Source organism: Pseudophryne corroboree, chromosome 2 (genome assembly GCF_028390025.1).
Source record: "Pseudophryne corroboree isolate aPseCor3 chromosome 2, aPseCor3.hap2, whole genome shotgun sequence".
In the NCBI taxonomy this organism is placed as follows: Eukaryota; Metazoa; Chordata; class Amphibia; order Anura; family Myobatrachidae; genus Pseudophryne; species Pseudophryne corroboree.
The window spans coordinates 1,027,486,126-1,027,504,569 of NC_086445.1; the positions used below are offsets into that span (position 1 = coordinate 1,027,486,126).

The 18,444-nt window shown below is 45.0% G+C and overlaps 1 protein-coding gene across 2 annotated transcripts in view; it reads right to left on the reverse strand.

Annotated features, from left to right (window-relative positions):
• Nucleotides 1-17,969, reverse strand: part of LOC135050330 (galactosylgalactosylxylosylprotein 3-beta-glucuronosyltransferase 1-like) — a 244,193-nt gene extending 226,224 nt beyond the window's left edge. The window contains exon 1 of one of the 2 annotated variants that reach the window (XM_063956767.1): nucleotides 17,318-17,969. The gene's annotated coding sequence lies outside the window, so the exon portion shown is untranslated. The remainder of the gene's footprint in view (nucleotides 1-17,317) is intronic. The other variant, XM_063956765.1, reaches the window with a different exon arrangement.
• Nucleotides 17,970-18,444: the final 475 nt, after the last annotated feature.

Consider the following 18,444-nt stretch of genomic DNA (forward strand, 5'->3'; position numbering starts at 1 on the left):
CCAAGGTCTCCCTCCGACAAGGAGGCAGTATAAAAAAAAAAAAAAAATTCACAAGCTGTATTCCCAGCAGGTGATAATTAAATTACCTCTCCTACTACAAGAAAAGGGGTATTATTCCACACTATATTGTGGTACTGAAGCCAGAAGGCTAGGTGAGACTTATTCTAAAAAATTTTTTGAACACTTACAAAGGTTCAAATCAAGATGGAGTCACTCAGAGCAGTGATAACGAACCAGGAAGAAGGGGACTATATAGTGTCCCGGGACATCAGGGATGCTTACCTCTATGTCCCAAATTTGCCCTTCTCACTAAGGGTACCTCAGGTTCGTGGTGCAGAACTGTCACTATCAGTTTCAGACGCTGCCGTTTGGATTGTCCACGGCACCCCGGGTCTTTACCAAGGTAATGGCCGAAATGATGATTCTTCTTCGAAGAAAAGGCGTCTTAATTATCCCTTACTTGGACGATCTCCTGATAAGGGCATAGTCCAGGGAACAGTTGGAGGTCGGAGTAGCACTATCTCGGATACTGCTACAACAGCACGGGTGGATTCTAAATATTCCAAAATCGCAGCTGATCCCGACGACACGTCTGCTGTGCCTAGGGATGATCCTGGACACAGTCCAGAAAAAGGTGTTACTCCCGGAAGAGAAAGCCAGGGAGTTATCCGAGCTAGTCAGGAACCTCCTAAAAACAGTGCATCATTGCACAAGGGTCCTGGTAAAAATGGTGGCTTCCTACGAAGCAATTCCATTCGGCAGATTTCACGCAAGAACTTTTCAGTGGGATCTGCTGGAAAAATGGTCCGGATCGCATCTTCAGATGCATCAGCGGATAACCCTATATCCAAGGACAAGGGTGTCTCTCCTGTGGTGGTTATAGAGTGCTCATCTTCTAGAGGGCCGCAGATTCGGCATTCAGGATTGGATGCTGGTGACCACGGAGCCCAGCCCGAGAGGCTGGGGAGCAGTCACACAAGGAAAAAATTTCCAGGGAGTGTGATCAAGTCTGGAGACTTTTCTCCACATAAATATACTGGAGCTAAGGGTAAATTTATAATGCTCTAAGCTTAGCAAGACCTCTGCTTCAAGGTCAGCCGGTATTGATCCAGTGGGAAAAACATCACGGCAGTCGCCCACGTAAACAGACAGGGCGACACAAGAAGCAGGAGGGCAATGGCAAAAACTGCAAGGACTTTTCGCTGGGCGGAAAATCATGTGATAGCACTGTCAGCAGTGTTTCATCCCGGGAATGGAAACTGGGAAGCAGACTTCCTCAGCAGGCACGACCTCCACCCGGGAGAGTGGAAACTTCATCGGGAAGTTTTTTCCACATGATTGTAAACCGTTGGGAAATACCAAAGGTGGACATGATGGCGTCCCGTCTGAACAAAAAACGGGACAGGTATTGCGCCAGGTCAAGAGACCCTCAGGCAATAGCTGTGGACGTTCTGGTAACACCGTGGGTGTACCAGTCGGTGTATGTGTTCCCTCCTCTGCTTCTCATACCTAAGGTGCTGAGAATTATAAGACGTAGAGGAGTAAGAACTATACTCATGGCTCCGGATTGGCCAAGAAGGACTTGGTACCCGGAACTTCAAGAGATGCTTACAGAGGTCTTATGGCCTCTGGCTGCTAAGAAGGGATTTGCTTCAGCAAGTACCATGTCTGTTCCAAGACTTACCGCAGCTGCGTTTGTCGGCATGGCGGTGGAACGCCGGATCCTAAGGGAAAAAGGCATTCCGGAAGAGGTCATTCCTACCCTGGTCAAAGCCAGAAAGGAGGTGACCGCACAACATTATCACCACATGTGGCGAAAATATGTTGCGTGGTGTGAGGCCAGGATGGCCCCACAAAGAAATTTCAACTCGGTCGTTTCCTGCATTTCCTGCAAACAGGAGTGTCTATGGGCCGCAAATTGGGGTCCATTAAGGTTCAAATTTCGGCCCTGTCGATTTTCTTCCAGAAAGAATTGGCTTCAGTTCCTGAAGTCCAGAAGTTTGTCAAGGGAGTATTGCATATACAACCCCCTTTTGTGCCTCCAGTGGCACTGTGGGATCTCAACGTAGTTCTGGGATTCCTCAAATCACATTGGTTTAAAACCAGTCAAATCTGTGGATTTGAAGCATCTCACATGAAAAGTGACCATGCTCTTGGCCCTGGCCTGGACCAGGCGAGTGTCAAATTGGTGTTTTTTTCTCAAAAAAGCCCATATCTGTTTGTCCATTCGGACAGGGCAGAGCTGCGGACTCGTCCCCAGTTCTCTCCCTAAGGTGGTGTCAGTGTTTCACCTGAACCAGCTTATTGTGGTGCCTTGCACCTACTAGGGACTTGGAGGACTCCAAGTTGCTTGATGTTGTCAGGGCCCTGAAAATATGTTCCAGGACGGCTGGAGTCAGGAAAACTGACTTGCTGTTATCCTGTATGCACCCAACAAACTGGGTGCTCTTGCTTCTAAGCAGACTATTGCTAGTTGGATGTGTAATACAATTCAGCTTGCACATTCTGTGGCAGGCCTGCCACAGCCAAAATATGTAAATGCCCATTCCACAAGGAAGGTGGGCTCATCTTGGGCGGCTGCCCGAGGGGTCTCGGCTTTACAACTTTGCCGAGCGGTTATTTAGTCAGGGGCAAACACGTTTGTAAAATCCTACAAATTTGATACCCTGGCTAAGGAGGACCTGGAGTTCTCTCATTCGGTGCTGCAGAGTCATCCGCACTCTCCCGCCCGTTTGGGAGCTTTGGTATTATCCCCATGGTCCTTTCAGGAACCCCAGCATCCACTAGGACGATAGAGAAAATAAGAATTTACTTACCGATAATTCTATTTCTCGGAGTCCGTAGTGGATGCTGGGCGCCCATCCCAAGTGCGGATTGTCTGCAATACTTGTACATAGTTACAAAAATCGGGTTATTATTGTTGTGAGCCATCTTTTCAGAGGCTCCGCTGTTATCATACTGTTAACTGGGTTCAGATCACAGGTTGTACAGTGTGATTGGTGTGGCTGGTATGAGTCTTACCCGGGATTCAAAATCCTTCCTTATTGTGTACGCTCGTCCGGGCACAGTACCTAACTGAGGCTTGGAGGAGGGTCATAGGGGGAGGAGCCAGTACACACCACCTGATCGTAAAGCTTTACTTTTTGTGCCCTGTCTCCTGCGGAGCCGCTATTCCCCATGGTCCTTTCAGGAACCCCAGCATCCACTACGGACTCCGAGAAATAGAATTATCGGTAAGTAAATTCTTATTTTTTCCCACAGTTTAAAAGCAAAGTGTTATTCTCGACTTTTTCGGAGGATTTTTTTTATTTTATTCCAGTAATTGTAGAATGAAATAAAATTTATTGGTTAATAACAGATACTAAAGAAGTGAGATGAACCCCAAATCTCTGTGAAACATGGCTGCACGCAGAGTCCCCGGGGAATTTGGGGAGGAGTAAATTAGCTTGAGGTGGTCATAGACGAATGACTTGTGCATGCAGCAGAGGGAGATAGGGGTGGGAGGGGGTTGCTTGTCATGGGGGCATAAACTGCCGGTGAATTCATATTCTAATATGGATGCTGCATTAAACTAAATAAAAGCAATTCTCACTGTGCTTCATATGTAGGGTCTCGGAAATCCAATGCAGTCTCGGTGCCAGGAAAATGAGGAGCGTATGGCCATGTATTTCCCCTGGCACCCAGCAATAACACATGGATGGCCCTCTGGCACATAATGAGCCACCTGTCAAAAGTGGCTGCTCTCAGCCCTTCCAGAATGTGGACTACAGAGAATAGTTTCCAGAGACGCTTCATAATACCTTATACTGTGCTCAAACTCCCTTCTGATACTAAATCCTTTATCTGACACTGTAATCCCTTACTTGATACTAAAATCTCTGCTCTGACTGTATAATCCCTTATCTGTTACTAAAACCTCTTATCTGATACTACAAATCCTCTGTCTGTTACTAAACTCCCTTGTCTGACAGTAAACGCCATTATCAGACACTAAAATATCTGTTATCTGGTAGGAGAATCTATATTGGATACTAATACCACTAATATTATAATCTCTTATCTAATAATACAAAAATCTTCTCTCTGATAGCGCGATAATCTCTTATAGGATACTTATATTCCTTATCAGAAACTAAAATCCCTTATCTGATGCTAAAATATCGTATCTGATGCTGTAATCCCTAAATTGATACAAAAATAATGTATGCAATAATAAAATCTCTTATCCAACACTGTAATAATTTACCTGACACTATAATCTCTTATCTGATGCTATAATCCCTTATTTGACACTATAATCACTTATCTAATAATTAAATCCCTTATCTGAAAATCATGGCTGAAACGTGTATATGAATACCACTCACTAAATATACCTTATATGACACTATCTAATACCTTATCTGATACTAAAATTATTTATTTTATAATGAAATCCCTTATCCGACATTAATAATTTTTCTAACACTATAATAATATAATCCCTTATCTGATGCTATAATCCCTTATTTTACTCTAAAATCCCTTATATGACACTATGGGGGTAATTCAGACTGGATCACTGTTGCGGCAGCGATCGCAGTCTGAATTATTTTGTGGAGTGCGCACGCGCAGCGGCCGCAATGCGCATGCGCAACCCTGGGAGCCCAGCGAGATGCTATCAGCATGTCAGAGAAACTGATCGTAGATGTGCTGAATTTAGCACATCTATGATCAACTCTGAATCACCCCTATAATCCCTTATCTGATGCTATAATCCCTTATTTTACTCTAAAATCCTATATATTACACTATAATCCCTTATCTGATATTATAATAATTTATCTGATGCTAAAATAATTTCTGATAATAAAATCTGACACGGTAATAGTTTGCCTGACACAATTCAGATTGGAACGCTGCAGCACCAGCATTCGCAGCCTGATGCCCGCTGTAGTGTGTGCACGCGCAGAAGCTGCACTGCACTGCACGTGCGCACACAGTGAGATGCGTCGGCTATAATCCCTTATCTAAAATCCCTTATCTGATACTATAATCCCTTATTTGATACTATAATCTCTTATCTGATACTATAATCCCTTATCTGATACTATAATCTCTTATCTAATACTATAATCCCTTATCTGATACTATAATCCCTTATCTGATACTATAATCCCTTATCTGATACTATAATCTCTTATCTGATACTATAATCCCTTATCTGATACTATAATCTCTTATCTAATACTATAATCCCTTATCTGATACTATAATCCCTTATTTGATACTATAATCTCTTATCTAATACTATAATCCCTTATCTGATACTATAATCTCTTATCTAATACTATAATCCCTTATCTGATACTATAATCCCTTATCTGATACTATAATCTCCTATCTAATACTACAATCCCTTATTTGATACTATAATCTCTTATCTAATACTAAAATCCCGTAACTGATACTATAATCCCTTATCTGATACTATAATCTCTTATCTAATACTATAATCCCTTATCTGATACTATAATATCTTATCTAATACTATAATCTCCTATCTAATACTATAATCCCTTATTTGATACTATAATCTCTTATCTAATACTATAATCCCTTATCTGATACTATAATCCCTTATTTGATACTCTAATCCATTATCTGCTACTATAATCTCTTATCTAATACTATAATCCCTTATCTGATACTATAATCTCTTACTAATACTATAATCTCCTATCTAATACTATAATCCCTTATTTGATACTATAATCTCTTATCTAATACTATAATCCCTTATCTGATACTATAATCCCTTATTTGATACTCTAATCCCTTATCTGATACTATAATCTTCTATCTGATACTATAATCCTTTATCTGATACTATAATCCCTTATCTGATACTATAATCTCCTATCTAATACTATAATCCCTTATCTGATACTATAATCCCTTATCTGATACTATAATCTCCTATCTGATACTGTAATACCTTATCTGATACTATTATCTACTATCTGATACTATAATCCCTTATCTGATACTATAATCTCCTATTTGATAATGTAATCCCTTATCTAATACTATAATCCCTTATCTGTTACTATAATCTCCTATCTGATACTGTAATCCCTTATCTGATACTATTATCTACTATCTGATACTGTAATCCCTTATCTGATACTATTATCTACTATCTGATACTATAATCCCTTATCTGATACTATTATCTACTATCTGATACTATAATCGCTTATCTGATACTTAATACCTTATCTGATACTATAATCTCCTATCTGATACTATAATCCTTTATCTGATACCATAATCCCTGATCTGATACTATAATCTCCTATCTGATACTAGAATCCCTTATCTGATACTATAATCCCTTATTTGACACTATAACCCTTCTCTGATAATGACATCCCTTATCTGAAAATCATGGCTGAAACGTGTATATGAATACCACTCACTATATACATGTAAGATTTCTTCCTGTGTTTTAATACTTTACTACTAACACATTGCACAGATATTCCCTATTCTTTATTTAAGGTATTTAATATAATACAGAACTAGAATATGATCATGTTCCGCGGCCGTGTGTTGCTGGAGCGCAGTATCGTACACAGAGTGCAATACATTACTGCATGGGGGTATACCTGCTGACGGCAATTGCTTCCGGCCTGGCATCTCTATTCAATTATTGCCACTTATCCAGACACAGCATTAACACAGCGGAGCATGTACAAATGATGCATCATATCTATACTTGTCGTTGGACCGTCAGATCAAATCCAATAGAGGTATATCTCCACCACAATATCTCCACCATCAAGTTTAACACCTGTTTTGCTACAGTATGTAAGATTCTTCTAAAACTTTTATGAGTAAAATCATTTCAAAAGATACCTACAGGAATTGGTTCTGAACTCTGGTGTGACGGGTCTCATTATAGAAATAGAAAGAAGAAAATCCTCTTAAATCCTCCATCTTCAGAAAACATCTCCAAGGAACATATCCATCCAGGGTACTGAAGTGTTATTTCAACGTGTATAAAGATATTGCATACCTCCCAACATGACCCTCTCCAGGAGGGACACAATGCTCTGCTCCTGGACTTAATTTATGATTACCGGCACCTATTTTGAACAGGTTAATGGATGAGAAAGGTGTTTCTACACAGGTGATGGCCATCATACAGTAAAAGCCAGTACTCACTGGCCGATGCGGGAGAGATGTGTGCTGAGCGAACCGCTCAGCACACATCTCTCCCGCCGCTCAGCACAGCGCGATGTGTGCTGAGCGTGCGGGGGGAGACGGGGGGGCTCTCATTTCACCCAGCAGGTGAAATGAGCGACCCGCTAGATTGGCCTGCACGGCAGGCCAATCTAGCACCAGTGATAGCCATGCGTGGGGTTGCGCATCGCTATCGCTGTAGGGGCTACACACGGAGCGATCTTGCTGAAAATCTAAGCAATCTAGTCAGATTGCTTAGATTTTAAGCAGCGATCGCTCCATGAGTACCCCCCTTTAGAGAGGGAAGTCCAGGAACAGAGCATTCTGTCCCTCCTGGAGAGGGTCATTGTATTCTAAAGACCCCATATTCCATTAAAACTACATTTGTCTTTGGACTGGTGAAAGGACAGACTTTGGGATTGCAGCCTATGCTGACTAAGTATCACTGATTGATTTTGATTAGAGATGTGCGGGTTCGGATTTACTAGGGTATTTCGGGTTTTGCTTATTTTAATGATTGCTTTTAAGATTTTAGCGCACTGTGGGTAACTGTGAAAAAAGATATATGTATCAGGAAAAGGTCTGTTTCTGCAAAACATACTTAATTAGAGAATGCTAATTACTGCTAACACCTGCATGGGTGTAATAAAAGCCCGTCACTCTGGACAGGAAGTTGCCCATTGCCTGGGTAACAAGCTGTTGGCTCGCGAGAGAGACTGCATTACTGCCTGAAGTGAGAGCTGTAATGAACTGCTGATTTGGTGAGTTGGACAGTAAATCCTCTCACATATAGGGGATCATTCCGACCCGATCGCACGCTGCACTTCTTCGCAGCGGTGCGATCGGGCCAGAACTGCGCATGCGCGGTGTGCGCATTGCGCACGAGTCGCCGGGCAACGATGCCGGGAACGAGGAAAGCCATCGCAGCGGCGACCGCAAGAAGATTGACAGGATGAAGGTGTGTTGGGGCGTCAACTGACCGTTTTCCGGGAGTGATCCAGCGAACGCAGGCGTGTCCAGGCATTTTGAGGGCGGATGTCTGACGTCAAATCCGGGACCTGCATCGCTGGATCCATCGTAAATGGTAAGTAGGTATAGGGCTGGTCTTGTTTTGCTAGAAACTTTTTTAGCATAGCAGGGCTGTACAAGCGTTCGCAGCCCTGCTATGCTAAAATACACTCCCCCATAGGCGGCGTCAGGTTGATCGCACAAGCAGCAAAAAGTTGCTACCTGTGATCAACTCGAAATGACCCCCATAGAGAGGGAAATGTTTGTGCATAGTTAATGTCTAGGCATGCTCGGAGTTATGTTTACAATTTACTTTTACAGAAAATAAAAATAGCTGAGGTTATTTGCACCAAACACCCTGGACTAGCGTGTCACTTTTTGGACTGCTGTAAGAAAGTGCTTCTGTCTACCCAAGGAGATGGCATCTTTACCCCGATCTGCTCACACATGATGGAGAATGTAAGCATGCACTGAAATTGATTAAAGTGACAGATGACCCAATTAATTTTTTTTTTTTTTGCTGCTGAAAAGACTGTAGTGATGATGGTGTCATCATCTGATGATTAGGAAAGCCAGATTCTGCTTCACTCCTATTCCACCAGATTACACAGAGGACATTGTTAAGGCCTTACCGCAGGCTACTTCGGCGCAGCAGGAAGCCACCAGAGTGCAACTATTGGCCACTGATGAGACGCACGGACAGCAGCTCCAGGTCTGTGATGCCTTAAAAGAGGTGATAGAGTAGTTAGAATCCCCATCTGGAGATGTTTCCACAGAATACCTACTCCATACGGGCTAGTCGCTTCCTACTGAAGATGACCTGGAGTGATGATGTGGAGGCCTTTTTGACAACGTAAAACAAAAAAACGCCGAAAGAGAGAGTTGGCCTAAAACTCAGTGGGCCGGAATTGTGGTACCTGTTCTGTCTGGAGAGCCACAAAAGGGCTATAATGACCTAAGTATTACTGATGCCATGGACTATGATAAATTAAAAGCAGAAATTGTGGCCTATTTGGGTGCTACACTGTCATACCGACATTGCATTGCTGGAAATACAAAGTGCAAAAACCTCCCTGCTCTGACATGCATGACCTCATTCACCTCACCAAGAAGTGGCTAGAACCGGAGACTCTAACAGGGCACAGATTATTGAAAGGGTTATTATGGACCAATATCTGTGGTCGTTGCCAACTGCTCTACACAAGTGGGTGAGCCACGCAGACCCTAGAATAGCAAACCAATTTGTAGATATGGTGTGGCGGTATGTGTCAACCGAGGAACTATTGAGTGTACCCCAATGTACCCAAGTTCCACAATGGCGATCTCCAGTGACTTCTGGTAAGACTGTTCCAGAGGATAAGGGTGCTGAGCAGTGGAATTAACTGTGGGCGTGGAACCTGGAGACTGAACCTCTGGGCCAGGAAGGTACCTGCCACATAAAAGACTTGATAATAATATGATCAGATGTTTTAGTTGTGTCGGCTTGGGCTATATTGCTAAGAGTTGTCCACTTACCTCTGAACCCATGCAATGTCATTTGGTAAGAGTATGTAAATTGAAGAATGTCATTATTTGCTCAGCTAGCCTGTTCAGATGGGAGGCGGTGTCCAAAGAAATAAAAAAATGTTGGCGATAGATACAGTATAATTGAAGAGTTGCATAGTGAGTGGTCAAGTCATTGTGCTTATTACGAAACCTGACGGGAGTTTGCGCTTCTGTAATGATTTCTGTAAATTGAACAGTGTGTCTAAATTTGATGCCTACCCAATGCCTTGGGTGGATGAGCTAATTGAAAGGCTGGGAACAGAACATGATGGATAGAATTCTAAGACCCCAGAGACAATATGCTGCTACTTATATTTATGATGTAGTCATATATAGTCCTGATTGGTAGAAGTGAAGTATCTGGAATATACCATAGGCCATGCAATGATAAAACCCCAACTCAGTAAAATTGAGGCAATACAGAAGTGGCCCCGACCTTGAAACAAGAAGCAGGTCAGAGCCTTCTTAGGAATAACTGGGTATTACAAAAGATTTATACCCAATTTTGCCCCCATTGCTGTCTCTTTAACTGACCTTACTAAGGGTAAACAGTCAGTTACGTGGAATGTGGATGCAGAAAAAAGCTTTTCAGGCAGTGAACGTACCATTGTGCACCCAACCAGTGTTGATGACTTTAAAAGTGAGTTTGTGGGGCAAACTGATGCGTCAGATGTAGGGATACTGTAGGTGATGTCCTGTCTCAGAACAAAGAAGGGAAAGAGAATCTTCTGAGTAGAAAACTGAACATACATGAGAGAAACTATGCCACTATTGAAACAGGAGGGCGGATATGTTATAAAAGCAGTAGAATTGTGATTGATGGCCGTTATATCTGTCCATGATTTCTGTCCTATGAGTTTAAAACCCCAGGAAAAGGTCTGTTTTTGCAAAGCAGACTTAATTAGAGAGGGCTAATTAGTGCTAACACCTACATAGGTGTAATAATAGCCTGACAGGCTGGACAGGAAGTTACTCATTGCACACGGTGGAAAACATACATACAGAATGGCCATGGCTAGGAATCGAACTCATGAGCTCAATGCCGTGAGGCAGCCATGCTTACCACTATGCCATTCGTGCTGCCAATTCCAATTTGTTACCAATATGGAGCCTAAGACAAATGCACAGAATCGAGACGGTTGGCCTGAAGGAGTGCAGTGGATAAAAGTTTAGGGTCCGGGGAGGATCTATAGGTGTGTGATGACAGTACGGGTGGTCTTCTGTTTGCCGGCGGTCGGGCTCCCGGCGCTCAGTATACCGGCGCCGGGAGCCCGACAGCCGGCATACCGACACTTATTTTCCCTCGTGGGGGTCCACAACCCCCATAGAGGGAGAATAAAATAGTGTGGCGCGCGTAGCGCGCCACCGTGCCCGTAGCGTGGCGAGCGCAGCGAGCCCGCAAGGGGCTCATTTGCGCTCGCCAAGCTGTCGGTAAGCCGGCGGTCGGGCTCCCGGCGCCGGGATGCTGGTCGCCGGGAGCCCGACCGCCGGCCAGCCGTAGTGAACCCGACAGTACTGTAGTAAATAAGACTCCAAGCACCTTCTGTTCACACATTCCGCAGCCTCATGCTGATGACTGGCTCAGTGCCCTTACCCTTAAGCCGGACCTGTTTCTAACCTTTAGGAATTACTGCTTCTTCCATGTAGTTTAATAAGCTCTTTGAGATTTAAAAATCTTTCAGGTATGCTCCTACTAAAGGGTAGTGAGAATCTGGACACAATGGGAGGTATTCAATTGTTTGAAAAGTCAGTTGGGTGTCTGTTTTTTCCTGTCTATTAGATAGGAAAAAACAGACACCCATCCGACTTTTCAAACAATTGAATTCCCCCCAATGTATCAGTATTTAGTCAATGGAAGAATAATAATAATACATAAACTTAACGAAGTGTCAAAATACACCCAATTCCCACTTTATATTCTGAAAAATATACTAAAATGGATGCATTAAGAGATAGGAGAATGACAGGCAATCTGCTATGTTTCTGTGGTCAGAAACAAAGTAATATTCACATTATTAGCTAAAGTATGGGAGATACGGTCCATAGGGGGGTCTATCAGACTGGGTAATTTCTGGGTAAATTGGTAATTTCTTCCCACAAATGTAACAAAACAAAAACCTGTGTATACAGTAAATCAAAGAAATCAGTGATAGCCGTTTAATCACAGTCTGAGCAGTGTTCTATATGTAATTACATGAGCTAGAAGGACTCAGGAGTCTCACCCTGATCATTACAGCTGAAACAGCAATACATGCAGGCGTTTGTATTTAGCTCAGGTACAATATCAATATATCAATATATAGATTGCACTAGGCTCTGCTGTACAGTATATTGCAAGGAGCTCCTTGTATAAGATCCAGGACAGGCGTATAGTGCACTATAACATTGTAGCAAGATCGGATATGTACGTAATGAGGGCACATTGCTGGTAGGACAATAATGGGTCATTCTCAATTAGGGGCACTGTAAAGGGGCAATGCCAGTGATGTCCCATTGAAAGCTGGCACTGGCAATCAACCATGTCCCTATATTGTGCATTTTACCTCCTATCCCCATAGGGATGTGCAGGAATATTCATGATGTAAGCTTGCCATGTGTATGGGATTTGTGTGCCCGTACATCGCACCGGAGCATGAATTCTTACAGCCACACCTAAATGATTTGACCCCCAAGAGCCTGGTGCATAGTTAAAGGCAGTAGAGGGTAAGGTGCTGGGTAAGACTATAACTAGAACATACAAGCTGGTGTGGCATGGTTTGTCGACATCATGCCGACACGGATGAAATGTCGACATGATAGAATTATGACATTTTGTTCTCGGTGGACCAGTGGTGCCACCGTCTCCAAAATCCCGGCGGTCATGTGACTGTCACTTTTGTCGGTATTCCGGTGAGTGTTCTCCCCTTTGCCAAACCCTAATCCCTACCCCTAACCCTCCCGCCAGGTGTCTAATCCTAACACTAGGATAGTGGGAGCCACACAGGGTCGGACTGGCCCACAGGGGAACAGGGGAAACCACCGGTGGGCCCTACTGCCTGTGGGCCCTCCTCCTCCTCTAGGGATCAAGTTACAGACTATCCTAGTACACTGGATTTATGCATTATACTTATGTTACATTATACTTCACAATAATCTGGTTTATTATATATTTACCAAGGGGCACAGAACATGTAATGGTTAGACAAACCTCTGTGGTGGCTGGCCACGCCCCCACTGGAACCTGGCTACACATTTAAGCATGGGCCCCTACAGCAGCATTCCCCCGGTGGGCCTTTCTTGCCCCGGTCCGACACTGGAGCCACACCAACTGCCAGTGAGTCAGTGTGAAATGACAGTTGGCGGTTCCCATATTTGAATTTTGAACTGACCTGCAGCTGCACCTCCAGAGCCGCCACTGGGTGGTATATTGGAAGAACTAACTTTACGCTTGTTGGACCAGTCTCGGTATATTTGTACCAGTCAGTGGCAAACGCAGGATTTTTAGTGGGGGGTTTCCAAATGTCAGTCCACATTCTCCCACTCTACAGAACGTTTGAGCAAGTGCGGGAATCTGGGAAGCGGCAGAAGAACCTAGAAACAGCCCTGGACATTAATGTAAACAGTGGTCTTTTTATACACTGGATACTATATGGAATACGTTATTATTTATCACTATAGATGGTCTCTAGTATAGACTGTATCAAACAAAGTGGTCAGGAAAAGGTTAAACATATCATGATAAATTAATTAATACACAAACATAACAGAACCAGTGCTGCACTTTCTAAGCACACATTCTCCCACCTCATGGTAAGGCTCCTGTCTCTTCTTCCTGGTAGCTACTCTCTGGTTCAGAGCACTGATTGAGGACTTAGATCCACACAGCAAACTTGGTAGAAGAAGTTGCTACCACTGGGCATGTGCAGCAGCTCCGCTCTGTCCCTTACACTGCATGATGTGGCGGCAGCTCTAGTAATCCTATTATATACCATTGATACTGTTGTCATAATGTGAGCCACTTGCCAAGAGGAGGGGGGTTTCCGTGAAACCGGAAACACCCCTGCGTTTGCCTGTGCCAGTACACCTACCAGTACACCTACTTTTTACTACCCCCCTCTGGAAGAGCCCGGAGGCGTGGTCCAGGGCGGGGTGGAGGGGTGGCAACGCTATTTACGTCATCACAGTCCCATTCCTCACTGCGAAATACTGCGATCAGCAGCAGCGGTGGTGCTATGATGGCGTGATTTGCAAAGGTAAGTTAATAAAAGGGGGTGACTTGGCTGGCTGACTTGTACAATGGACGCACTTCTAGCGGGCGGTTGTGACTCCTGAGGGAGGAGCTTGGCTGTTGATACACCTGTGCGCTTCACAGACCATCCAGGTACAATAAATTAGGCGTTTGGTAGAGCTCACCCGCTACGTTTTGTAACTGATGCTGATTGCACACCTCAATTATTTTAAATGTACTCTGTATATCTATTTGGTAAATATACTGTAAAATAAAACCTGTAGGTCTGCAAACGCAAAAGATCAGGGCCCCTATGTACTTAGCCTTGGAGAGAGATAAAGTGGACGGAGATAAAGTACCAACCAATCAGCTCCTAGCTGCCATGTTACAGGCTGTGTTTGAAAAATTACAGTTAGGAGCTGGTTGATTGGTGCTTTATTTCTCTCCATGGCTTAGTCCATAGACCCCCATATGCAGGGGTTAAAGTGAACCGGAAAGGGGCGGAACTGCATTCCATTAGTTCCACTTGGAGACGGAACGCAATTCCGCCTCCTCCGGCGCATCTAAACTGATGTGTGCCGGCGCCACAGAGAGATGCCGGGCGCCCTCTGAGATCGTGTTACCAGCGGCGCCCGGCTCTCCCTGCACATCGGAAGCCGGCGGCAGGAGCTCGGTACTAAGCTCCGGCTTCCAGCTCCTGGCTCAGTGCGCACTATGAGAGAGACGTCATGACGTCTCTCTCAGAGTGCTGGGGAGCGGACGCCAGGAGGATCACAGCGGTCGGACTCGGGAGCGGGGCTTTGTAAGTATGGTGTTGTTTTTTTTTTAATTAAGTGTGTTAGCGATGCGTGTACTGGGGAAAGCTATGGGGCAAGCTACAGGGGGCTAACCACTGGGGGCAAACTGCAAAGGGTAAAGTACTGGGGGGCAAAATACAGGGGTGCATTACTATTGGGGGCATTACTACTTGGGGCAGACTACTAGGGGCATAACTACAGGGGCTAAACTACTGGGACATTACTACTTGGGGGCTAAACTACAGGGGGGCTAAACTACAAGGGGGCTAAACTACTGGGGGCATTACTACTTGCGGCAAACTACTGGGGGCAAGATACATGGGATTAACTACTGGGGGCAAGCTACATGGGATTAACTACTGGGGGCATAACTACAGGGGGGCAAACTACAGGGGGGCATAACTACAGGGGCTAAACTACTTGGGGCAAACTACTGGGGGGCTAAACTACTGGGGGCATAACTGCAGGGCCTAAACTACAGGGGGCTTTACCACTGGGGGCTAAACTACATGAGCACTAAACTACTGGGGGCATTACCACTGGGAAGCTAAACTAAAGGGGGGGGGGGTAAACTACTGGGGTCATAACTGCGGGGGTATTACCACTGGGGGCATAATTACTGGGGCATTACTGGGGCTAAACGACTGGGGGCATTACTACAGGCGACATTACTACTGGGGGCAATACTACACAGGGGCATTACCATTAAGGGCATTACTACTGGGGGCACTACTAATGAGAGCATTGTAAAGGGGGCACTTCATAAGGGGCATCACTTCTGGGGACATAAGGGGCACTACTATTGGAGGCATTTGCATAAGGGGCACCACTACTATGGGCTCTATATAAGGGGCACTACTACTGTGGACACTACCAGTACAGTGGACATTGCATAAGGAACACTACTACTGTGGGCATTGTGTATTACGGGGTGCTACTACTGTGGATATTATGTGTATTAGGGGTGCTACGACTGTGGGCATTATTACTATTGTGTGACCACACCCCTTTCTTTTGGAGACCATGACACTTTTGGGGGGGAGCAATTATTTATTTTATTGCATGGGCGCCGGGGGTGGGGGGTGGGGGGTGAGTTCTACCACCTCTCTAGGACCACTTTGAGCATATGAATAACCGTGACAGGAAAATATTCACATTTTTAAATGTTTTCCTCATGCTGAATGACATCACTATATCGAGGGTTATACACAACAGGCTAAAACATTATGACGCAGCGCACAAGCCCCTTTTGTGAAGTTTGTCGCGTCTACTTGTGATTTGAGGTGTGCACAGAATTTGGCTGGGATGCGGCATCTGTGCAAGCTAGGTGTGATAATGAAATCAGGGTTTCAGCAAATGACTGGCTTTCTTCAGTGTGTAAACAGGACAGGTCTTTACACGGGTGTAGTATGGCTGACCGGCGGTCTCCTGACCGCCGGTCAGCTTACCGACGCCGGGATCCCGGCAGTATACCGACGCCGTGATCCCGGCGGGGAGGGGCGAGTGCAGCAAGCGCTGCGCTCGCCACGCTGCTCTCGCCGCGCTGCGGGCTCGGTGGCGACCTGCGGTCGCCACGGGTTCTATTCCCACTCTATGGGTGTCGTGGACACCCACGAGTGGAAATAGTCCCTGTTGGTCAGCATGCCGACCATCGGGAAAGTGAGCCGTCGGGCTCGTGGAGGAGGTCATGTGACTGTCGGTCAGCTGACCGGCGGTCACATGAATACCACCCCTTTACACATGCTCAAGGGTCCATGAGTCTGTCTAGATTTCAAAGGGTGCCAGTGCATTTCTCAAGGAGCAAACTCAATGGACAGAAAAACCATGGAAAGATTTACCACTAGCAAAGCAGGGCCAGCCCTTGCTGTATCTCTCCACTGAGTTGTCTCATCATGATATGAGAGGTATATAAGCAGTTTAAAGTCAGGGAAATGTGCTTTAATATTCTCCCTTGTACGGCGCTATGGAACCCTTGTGGCACCTTATAAATAAAATCTAGTGATACTTAATATGAGGGGAAAATTAGGTGGACACAATGACATTGGGCAGGTGCACACACAGTAAGTACAAGGGCTGGAGTAGAGGTCAAGTTTTGGCTAAAATGTATTTCTAAATGGTATTAAACCTAATAAAAATATTTTAATATAGTATGAGATTACCATACTGTACAATAGACTCCCCGTACATGATCCGTGCAGGTTGTACTATCTATCTATCTATCTATCTATCTATCTATCTATCTATCTATCTATCTATCTATCTATCTATCTGTGTGAGCTTGTCCCACCAGTGGGAGACACCACAAACCCTGCTAGTAATGTTCTCAGTAAATTAGTCCCAATACAGTATATAGTGTTATTCAGTTATTTTCTAGTTGACACCTTGCTTGCTGTTAGACAGTGCATTGCATTCTCTAGCTTGCAATATAATAAGTAGTTAGCATTCAGCATAATAGGCACCTACCCTGCAGAGCTTGCAATCTCTGCCCACTCTCTCATTACAGATGCAATGTGGAATGTACAGAAGAGTGTACCTGGATGAAGGAGGCTGGTCCATCTTGTCTTCTTCAGTGTGAGACACAGGCGATATCGTGTGAAGATTTCCCTCCTACTGACAGCGGTGCAGACCGATCAGTCCTCAAGTGGCCCCTTCCACAAGCAGAAAGCCGGCTCTGGCATACAGGATTCTTCCCAAGTCACTGGCCACAGCATCCCCTACTTCAGACCTTGCAATGCAGCTGAGCCAGGCTGTGCGGAAAGATACCTCTTAAGGTATCCCTGAAAAATGTGGTCATGGGTTAGTGATCAGCACAAGTCAGATCACTGCACCACCTTAAAAAACAGGCAAAGACTAGGAAAAGCAAATGAGTGTAATTGTTTCCTTTCCTCCCCAGCTGGTTTCTTGTCTGAGGCAGGGATGGAGGCTGCAAGAACAATGCATATCCTTGCATTTAAATCTGAATGGCGGGGAGGTATTTAGAGGAAATTAGGATGAGCCGGGCTGTGATTGGCCGCGGGGTAAGCGTGCAGTGACAGAGAGGAATGGGAAGAGTGGCTATCAGGCACCTCAAGAGAAAAGTGAGAGATATCTGTGAGAGGCAGCGGATTGGAGGATTGATCAAAGTCTGTCTGAATGAGAGGCATTCATTACACTGCCAGCATCCCTAACTCACCCTCAAAGCAAATGCATTCCCACCAGCTGCTTCTGTTCCATGAGCCTCTCCTGCCTCGCTGCAAGCAGCGGAATGCTGCATACAGTATGTGCAGGATGGAGACAGTGAAGGAATTCCACAGTATGAGCGGGTGCAGCGGAGAGAGGTGCCTACAGCTGAGGTCTGGGGGCAATGAGGAGAGAAGAATAGGAATGAGGGGAGGACAATGGACTTCAGGGGTCTGTGTGCAATGGGGGGGGGGGGGGTGTGTCAGGGTATCAGGGGTCTGTGTGTGCAATGGGGGGGTATCAGGGGTCTGTGTGTATTGAGGGGGGATCAGGGTATCAGGTGTCTGTGTGCAATGAGGGGGGATCAGGGTATCAGGGGGTCTGTGTGTATTGAGGGGAGAATCAGTGTATCAGGGGTCTGTGTGCAATGGGGGGGGGGATCAGGGTATCAGGGGTCTGTGTATTGAGGGGGGATCAGGGTATCAGGTGTCTGTGTGCAAT